This window comes from Dioscorea cayenensis, chromosome 20 (assembly GCF_009730915.1).
Source record: "Dioscorea cayenensis subsp. rotundata cultivar TDr96_F1 chromosome 20, TDr96_F1_v2_PseudoChromosome.rev07_lg8_w22 25.fasta, whole genome shotgun sequence".
NCBI classification, from domain to species: domain Eukaryota; kingdom Viridiplantae; phylum Streptophyta; class Magnoliopsida; order Dioscoreales; family Dioscoreaceae; genus Dioscorea; species Dioscorea cayenensis.
Window position 1 is genome coordinate 713,245 of NC_052490.1, and position 9,888 is coordinate 723,132.

Here is a 9,888-nt window from a genome sequence, read left to right on the forward strand (position 1 = left end):
ATGTTAAAGCACCAGAGGTAATATAGGTTGAGGAGAGAGTAAACAAAGAGAAGGAGGTGGCACCCCGACCTTACAAGCCAAGAATCCCTTATCCTTCAAGGTTAAATAACGATTAAAACGATGAGCAATACAAGAAGTTCTTGGGTCTATTTAAGCAATTGCACATCAACATTCCTTTTATGGAGGTGTTGTCCCAAATGCCTCGGTATGCAAAGTTTTTAAAGGATCTTTTGACCAACAAGACGAAGTTGGAGGAGAGTGCATCAGTGATCTTAGATGCCTCTTGTTCAGCGATTTTGCAAAAGAATATGCAGAACAAGAAGAAAAACACCAGAAGCTTCATCATCCCCTGCAACATTGCTAATTTGGGTGAAGAGATGGCATTGGCGGATTCAAGGGCTAGTATCAACGTCATGCCATACTATTTCTTTCAGAAGCTAGGCTTAGGAGAGCTTAGGCCTACTCGGATGATACTTCAATTGGTGGACCGAATAGTGAGGCATCCGAGGGGCACCATTGAAGACTTGCTATTCAAGATTGACAAGCACATGTTTCCTGTAGACTTCATAGTGTTGGATGTCTATGAGGATGTAGATGTTCCTTTGATACTTGGGAGGCCATTCTTACGCACTTCCAAGGCACATATCGATATAGACGGCGGGGTGTTCACACTGAGGGTTGGAGACGACAAGCTTACATACAGCCTCACTGAAGCTATGCGACATTCTCTTCACTTTGATGATACTCTTTATTTTCTTGACATTACCGATTAACTAATCGATGAATATGTGCAGGAAATGATGAATCTGGACCCGTAAGAGTAGTTGCTAGACCAAGGAGTTGAGGATGAAGAAGTCTTAATGCTTGGTCAAGAGGAGAGGGTACAACCTACCTCGGGATCATGAAGAAGATGCTCCGGATGATGAAGCGTGCAAGGAGATGTCACAAGGAATGCCCCAAGGCTAATGATGATGAGCAAGAATAGAGTAAGGGTGATGAACCCTTGTCGATGACAAATCCAATAACTCCCACTCTATCTTCAAAAGACTATGTTCATCGTGCTTTCAGGTCATGTGTAAGAGGAAAACTTTCATTTATTAGCCCCCGTGAGGTAAGGCACGGTACGTCAAGCTAAGTGATGTTAAACAAGCGCTTCTTGGGAGCCAACCCAAGTCTTTACTTTTTTCTAGGTTTTAGTTACCGGTTGCATGAATAAGAGGTTGAGTGTTGGTGTCTTGATCTTTTACATGCTATTGTTGTGATTTTCTCGTGGATCTTTGGTGTTTTCATGTGCTTAATTGCGTTTTGGTGAAGCTTCTTGGTCATTTGAGCATGTTTTTTATGTTTCTCTGATTACATTTTCATAATATAGATAGGATTTGAATACTTGTAAATATTCAGAGATTTTCTGTTATTTTTTCTAAGTAATCTAGAGAAAAAACACGGCCGTGTGGAAATTCCACATGGGAATGTGTTTGCATTCAGAGCTCATACCAAGAAGACACAGGGGCGTGCGTTTTTCCCTGTAAATAACCTTATGATGGTCGCACGCCCGTGTGTTTCCCTGCAAAGGTTCAGAGGACTATCTCGAGAAGACACAGGGGTGTGTGTCTGTGCCTGTGTTTGACCCTGTGAACTACACACGGGCGTGGGTAATTACCACACGCCCGTGTGAATTTCTGTAAAGAGTTCTCCATTATCTCGAGAAGACACAGGTTCGTGTGAATACCCTGCAAGTACCCGTGTGAAGATCCACACGCCCATGTGGAATTTTCGCAGGGGTGTGTGGAACACTTAGAATTTTTCTCAGTTGGACAGAGAAGCTACAAGGGTGTGTCGGTACCGCTGTGGGTCAGGCACACCGGCATGGGAAGTTTCCACATGGCCATGTGGATGCATTCAGAGATAAAGTGTGCTATCCTGAGAGCACACAGTGGTGTATGTCTATCCTTGTGATGCTTTCCTATGGAGTCACATAGGCGTGGGTAATTTCCACAAATCTATGTGGATGTACAGAACACGAAGAGATGTCGGTTTTCTTTAAAAGTTTTTCGTGTTTCTTCATCTTCTCACTCCCATACACTTAGAGAATGCTTTCATTCACTCTCATGACTTCGCACCGTTGTTTTCAAGGGTTTTTATTAGATTTTTCTGGCCGATTTCAAGCTTTCATTCTCTATTTTGTTGGTAAACCCTTTCTCTCTTTTCTTCACCATTACTTGATTTGCATTGATTAAACTGGTGAATGTGGTTTATTATTATGCTAAATGGTTTATGTATGCTTTAGAGTGAGTTTGGAATGAAGTTGTGATGTATTTTTAAGTTTTTAGTATGGTGGTCATGCGGTTTTCATGCCCCATGGATCCACACAGGCGCGTGGAATTTCTACACGACCGTATGGATTTCTATAGTGTTAATTCTGTGATTGTTCTAATCAATTTTTCTTTTCAAAGCTTGCAGACATGTCACCTAGGACTAAGAAAGTGGCTGGTAAACATCCTCGTGAGTCCTCACCTGAGCCGGAGTACCTAGAATTCTCGATTCTCGAGCACCAGACTCGATTCGAGCATTTATGGAAGCTCAAGTTTGGTCAGACGTGACTACCAGATTTGAGCTTTCTAAGGGAGGTGTAGTTGCCTAATGATATTGCGAATGAGGTTGAGCAGTTGCTCACGGTGGGCAGGTTGGGTAGATTATTATACATTCGTGAGCCCGCCATTTATCTTTTGACCTTGGAGGTATTTTTATCTTTCGAGTTTGATCGATCGTATAGGAGATTTGACAGCGTCGATGTCATACAGTTCAGAGCATTTGGACACCATTATAGTATGAGCGTCACGCAGTTCTTAGTCAGATTTGGAATATACAAGGAGAGCTTCATTATAATGCTGGAATACGAGCAGCTATCAACGGATTAGCCCGGTACATTAACACTGTAGCACGCATACAGAGCATTGTGTGGATAGGGATAATATGATCTCAGAGTGTCCAAGGCCACGAGCCTTTCTTGACCTGCTTACCGCTAATTACACAACATTCATAGTAGGTCGGTGAATAGCCATGGTGATAGTACTGGAGTCCTGAGCCGGCAAGAGCTACTGTATATCTCTATTAGATGGTTGATAGCACGTTGATCCATCTAGGACACATCGTAGCAGAGTACTTGTGACATCAAGGGGAGTATACCAGGATCAGGGTGATCTTCTCGGGCCGATACATTACCAGACTCATCGTCTGGATGGGTTTACTGGATGAGATTAGAGGGACTGAGAAGACGATTATTCCAGCACCCCTCGGCTTAGAGACCATGTGTATGATGGGCATGATCAAACGCTATAGAGACAGGGTGTATGTGCTAAATATACCCCAACTAGAACAATCAGAGATTGAGGTTGATGTAGCTAAGAAGTCTCTACCTGTTCCTGAGCTGTAGCTAGAGCCGGTAGAGACCGATGCACCTCCTGCAACACAGAAGCTGCTCCCTAGTGCTTATCTTCCCTCCATCTCGAGCCTATGATCATTTTGAGAGGCTCTAGAATGCTGTAAGGATGATCCGGACTAAGATCGTCGAGGTTCGCCCGACACAGTTCGTGCAGCACACAGAGATGATGGCGCGTCTTGATATTTTGCAGCAGCTACTTGAGCGCGACACCACCTCACCATTCATTATGACACCCTTTACCCCACATGCTCCTCCAGCATCACCATCACCAAATCCACGACACCATTTGACTTGGCACCGCTACCAATAGTATTAGAGCAGCCAACGCAGACCCCAACACTTGTTGCATCCTTCTCTTAGTTCTTTACGATTTTGTGTTTCATTTTCCATATTTTATTTTCGGCATTGTATACTCAGAAAGGATCTTATTTCTGAGTTAATCTTATTTTTTGTCTCGAGTTGCATTTCATTGCTTTACTTTTATATACTCAAGTTTTATTTTGTTTTTGTTGAGCTTTACTGAACCCCTTGTGTATGCCAACAGATGGTCTTGTTAGTATGGAAATTGAGGATTAGTCATAGACACGGTCAATGTGTTTTACACTTGGCCGTGTGTGCTTCCAAAACCATTGGAGCTCAACTCCCAAGGATTTAGCTCCATCAAATGCGCCACTAGGTGTTCAGGGGAGTATTGTTTCAATTGCCCGCTCCCACATACTTTTTGAGTGATATACTTTGTATTGTGCTTGCATGCGTACATTGAGAGCAATGTAAATCTTAAGTGTGTGTGTGTGTTGGGGGTAAGTTCACATTACACATGTTTTATACCTATGCTTTGATCATGCATGCTCACGTAGCTAATGGCGATTCACCTTAGTTGAAATGACTATATTCTTAAGTTTAGGAGAATCTTCATCATAGAATGTTTTCATGCACTAGTTTTTACTTGGATTTTTAGGAAGTTTTTACCCGATTGACACTTGTTCATTTGTTGCACTACTAGCTCATTAAACTCTTTTGGAAACTCAGGTTCAATGTTTAAGGGACTAATTAGTGCTATATCTTGTGTTATTTGTGCTGAAAAAAAATAACAAGAGAAAAATGCTTGTTTTAGTTGTGCATTTGGGGTGAAAAGAGCTACCACCTATGAAGTATGAAGCTACTCTCATAAGTGGGATACTAGTTATGCCCTAACGAGAGAAAGAGATATCTCATGGGATGAGTGAAAGCTACAACCCCAGTAGAAAAGAGCTACCACCTCAAAAGTGTGAAAGCCACCTTGGTGGCTGCCTAGGAAAGGGCTACCATAGAGGATCTGTGAAGCTACTTCCTTCTCTTTTGTTTTTGTACATAAATAAGTCCCTCTCAATTAGAGCTTTGGGAAGTACATGCTTGATCAGTGCTTGTATATTAGTAATATGAAGTATTCTCTTCTTACGATGAGCATTACTTTTATCAGATTTTAGCGATAATATATGTGTATTTGTGAACTTTCATGCATGAAGGGTTGTGGAGCCAATTATGAAATAAAGAAGCCAAAGTAGATTGTGATTGTACTTTGTTGATGAAGTCATGGTGTGAACAAATGTGAAGACACAAGTTGTAATCAAAGATACATGAATGTGTGCCAACCTCCACGCGCTCAAAAAATTACATTGTTCGGAGGGGCACAAAAGCAGTCACATTTTCCTATTTTGACTTGTACAAAGTTAGCAAGATATTCACCAATCTGGCATTTTATTGAAGAAGTGATGCGATCTATGGCATAGACGTGTGCCCATCTATGTTACCTCGATGAAAAGTGTGGATTCGGGAGTATTTTGCTGGAGTACTATTGTCGTAATTTATTGTAGCACTTACTGTTCACAGCCCGCAGAAAATCAGATTTCTAGAAATCCACATGGGCATGTGGAAATTCCACACAAACATGTGGATGCCCGATTCCAGCCATTTATACAGCCACAACTTGTACCGATTTGGGCATCCATCTTTCATCGTTCTCTCCATCTTTTCTCCAAGTTTTGGGAGGTATGCGGCTAGGGTTTAGAGGGTCTTTTGCAAGGGTTTTGGAGTAGTTCTACGGCTTTAACAACGCATTTCTCTTTGAAGATAGTTATTGGGGAAGCTTTCATCGGCAACAATCTGGCGAGGTGTGCCCTAGGCTTGACAAGAGGACCATTGGAGAGGATGAGGCTGTTTCACAAGATCATAGACACAAATACCGAGGCAGTTTTCTTGTGGATTACATGTTTTTACTTTCAATTTCATTATTGATTGTATCTTGCTCCATGGAGAGCTAAACCTCCTAGTGGGTACTTGGACTTGTGTTTCCCTATGATGTTATTGTTTTATTGACCATATATTATGTTTTCCTTAATTGATTTCTATAATTGAGTTTCAATCTTGAATGCTTGTTAAATGATTTCTCACTTAGAGTGATACTAGAGTTGAGAGTCAATCTTGTTAGCCTTTGTGGATGAGTGACACACCATGAGGGTTAGACATTGGTAGGTTGGAGAGGGTTGAGAGGGTGAGTTAAGAGGTTGTAGAGCTTCCCCTTTCCCTTCCGGTGTGATTTATCCTACCTCCATGCTCCTAGAGTTCTTTGCTGTCACAATAGAGTGAAGTGCTAAGAGAAAAACTCCGGTTGGACTTAGTTGCATGAGCAACAAAGTGAAGCATTGAAGTAATCCTTACTATCTGGGGCGTAATTGGGACTAGTGGTCTTTCGTCTGGACCAAAGGGTTAGATCTACATATAGGAATAGGGTTTATCACTTGGAATCCATAGAGCTTCTTGCATTTGTATGCAATGTGAGCTGTTGAGACTAAGTGATTTCTCCAACAGGGCATTGCGTAGAGTTAGTCACGGTTGACATTAGGTTTGGGACCGTGTATTTTAGAATTTCCACAACTCATTAAGCATCAGCTAGGAGGCATAATAGTTGGTATTGCACTTAAATCAATAACCCTAGGGGGAGCAATGTCCGAGTGCCCCACATTCTATCGATTGCCTTTTCTCTCATTTTATTGTACCTTTCTTTCTTATTTTCTTTAGTCTTGTTCACATTGATTTTTTCAACACTATTATTGTTTCATATTCACATAGTTAAGTAGCAATCATTGTGTTTCCATTCACTATTCCCTATGGATACGATAACCCACTCACCTAGGGATTTATTACTTTGACAAACTCATGCACTTGCGGGTCACACGCAAGGGGCGTTGTCAATGCTGGGTTGACTTGAGTGAGTTTACACATACTACACAATATCTAGTTTGTTCTTCTTTTTGATGCAAGGTTTTAGCTAGAGCATTGATTTCTCTTATTCGGTGTTGGAATTTTTCCATACTTATAGAAGGATTCTTTTGCATACTTTTGGTTAACCTAAGGCCAAGCACTTATAATTTTCCTTCTTAGATGCTTTAATGTTTTATTTTTGCTTGAGGACAAGCAAAAGCTTAAGTGTGGGGGAGTTTGATAAGTTCTTGCGTATAAGTAATACAAAGTATTCTGTTCATACATTGAGTATAACTTTTATCAGATTTTATCACTTATTCATATGTGTGACAAGGTCCCCTTGCGTATATCCCGCAAGTGCATGGGTTTGTTGAAGTAATAATCCCGGATGAGCGGGTATCGTATCCACAGGGAGTAGGGAATAAAAACACTTAATTCGCTTCTTAGCTATGTGAAAGATGAATAGTGATATATGTGACAATGATTCAATTTTCAAAAGTAAAAATAACAAGTAAGAGAGCACAAGTAAAGGAGAAGGTAAGGCAATTGACAAGATCCCCTTGCTTATATCCCGCAAGTGCACGGGCTTGTCGAAGTAATAATCCCGGGTGAGCGGGGTTGAATCCACATGGAGTAGGGATTGAAAATACTTAATTTGATTCTTAGCTATGTGGAATATCAATAGTGATAAGTGTGAAGTTGATTCAATTCTCAACAATAAAAACAACAAGTGAAAGAGCAAAAGTAAGAAGAGGGTAAGGCAATCGATAAAGAATGGGGTACTCGGATAATGCTTCACCTAGGATGATCACTTCAAGTGCAAGAACTCTTTATTATGCTTCCAAATCAATGCAATGGTGAGTCGTGGAAATCCTTACATACATAGTCCCAAATCTAAGGTCAACTATGCCTAACTCTATACATGTCCCGGAGGAGAAATCGAACAATCTCAACACCTCGCACTCACATAGAGTTGCAATGAGCTCTAGGGATTCCAAGTGATAAATCTCTTCCTAAATACAGACCTACCCCTTTGCTCCAGAAGGAAGGTCCCTAGCCACAATTAAGCCCTAGATACTAAGATCCTCTCAACGCTTCACTCCATTGCACGTGCAACTAGGCCCCAGCGGAGGTTCATCCCTTAGACCATTCACTCCATTATGGCTGCAAAGAACTCGAGGAACGGAGGTAGAATCTATCACATCAGAGGGGAAAGGGGACGCTCCTGTACCTCTCGACTCACCCTCTCAACCCTCTCCAACCTAGCTTTGTCTAATGCTAGTGGTGTGTCACTCACTCACAAGGTTACCAACAAGAACTCTCAACCCTAGTGTCACTCTAGGGGAAATGTTCATACAATCAAGCATTCAAGGTTGGAACTCACAATAAACATCAATTTATTGAAAGCATAATAAAGAAGTTCAATGAAACGAATACATCCTAGTGTTCACAATCATCCAAGTACCCACTAGGGGTTTAGCTCTCCATGGAGCTTAGTACAATCAAAGAAATCGAATGTAAAAGCAATGAATCCATAAACAAACCCCCTCGATGATCATGTCAATGGTCTTGTGGAGAGTCCTCTACTCGTCTTCCAAAGATACCTTCATCCGGTATAGGATACGCCTTGATCGAAGCTCCCCTACCAACCTTCTTCCTAATGGAATCACGATGTCGGAGCCGTAGAACTTCCCCAAAACCTTGGCCAATACCCCTCGAAACCCTAGCCAAAATTCTCTCACAAGTTAGGGAAAAGATGGAGAAAAGAATACTGAAATCGGGGCTGAAATCGGCTTTAAATAGGGCTGGAATCGGGCGACTCCACGAGCGTGTACGGAACATGCACCCATGCGGAATTTCCACACGGCCGTGGATAATTTCCACACGCCCGTGTGGATTATCTGTTTCTGCAATTTTCGGGGGGCTGTGAACAGTAACTGCTACAGTGATTTCCTATAGTGCTTTGCTAGAGTGACCTGCTATAGTACTATGCGAAAAATACTCCCGAATCCACTTTTCATCGAGGTAACATAAACGGGCACACGTTTATGCCATGGATCGCTTTGCTTCTTCAATGACAGATAAGATGATGGAGATCTTGTTCTATGTGCATAAGTCGGAATGCTTCAATGTGACTGCCCTTGTGCCCCTCCAAATGGTTGTGTAAACTCAAATACGGGGAGGTTGGCACACACTCTAGCATCTCGCACCCGACTTATATCTTCGCGTTTGAACTTTAGCAAGATTTCATCCAAAATCGGTGCATTGTGATCCACATTGGCTTCTTTCCTTCATAATTGGTTTCACAACCCTACATACACGAAAGTAACATAAAAACACACATATTAGTGTAGAAACCCGAGGAAATTAATGCTCAACATAAGGAAATAATGCTTCGCATTCATATCGCACAAGCACTTATCAGCAATCGATAAAGATGGGGTACCCGGATATTACTTCTCCTAGGACAATCGTTTCAAGTGCAAGAACCCTCTATTATGATTCCTAAATAATGCAATAGTGAGTCGTGGAAATCCTTAATTACATAGTCCCAAATCTAAGGTCAACCATGCCTAACTCTATACATATCCCAGAGGAGAGATTGGATAACCTCTCAACCTCACACTCGCATAGAATTGCAATGAGCTCTAGGAATTCCAACTGATAAATCTCTTCCTAATTATAGACCTAACCCTTTGGTCCAGGTGGAAGGTCCCTAACCACAATTAAGCCCTAGATACTAAGATCACTTCTACGCTTCACTCCATTGCACCCGCAACTAAGCCGCAGCGGAAAGTCATCCCTTAGACCATTCACTTTATTATGGCCGCAAAGAACTCGAGGAACGGAGGTAGTATCTAACTCATCGGAGGGGAAAGGGGATGCTCCTGTACCTCTGGACTCACCCTCTCAACCCTCTCCAACCTAGCTTTGTCTAACACTCGTGCTGTGTCACTCACTCAGAAGGTTACCAACAAGAACTCCCAACCCTAGTGTCACTCTATGGGAGTATTCAAACAATCAAGCATTCAAGGTTGGAACTCACAATAAACATTAATTAATTGAAAGCATAATAAAGAGATTCAATGAAGCGAATACATCCTAGGGTTCATAAATACCCAAGTACCCACTAGGGGTTTAGCTCTCCATGGAGCTAATTACAATCAAAGATATAGAATGTAAAAGCAATGAATCCATAGAAAACT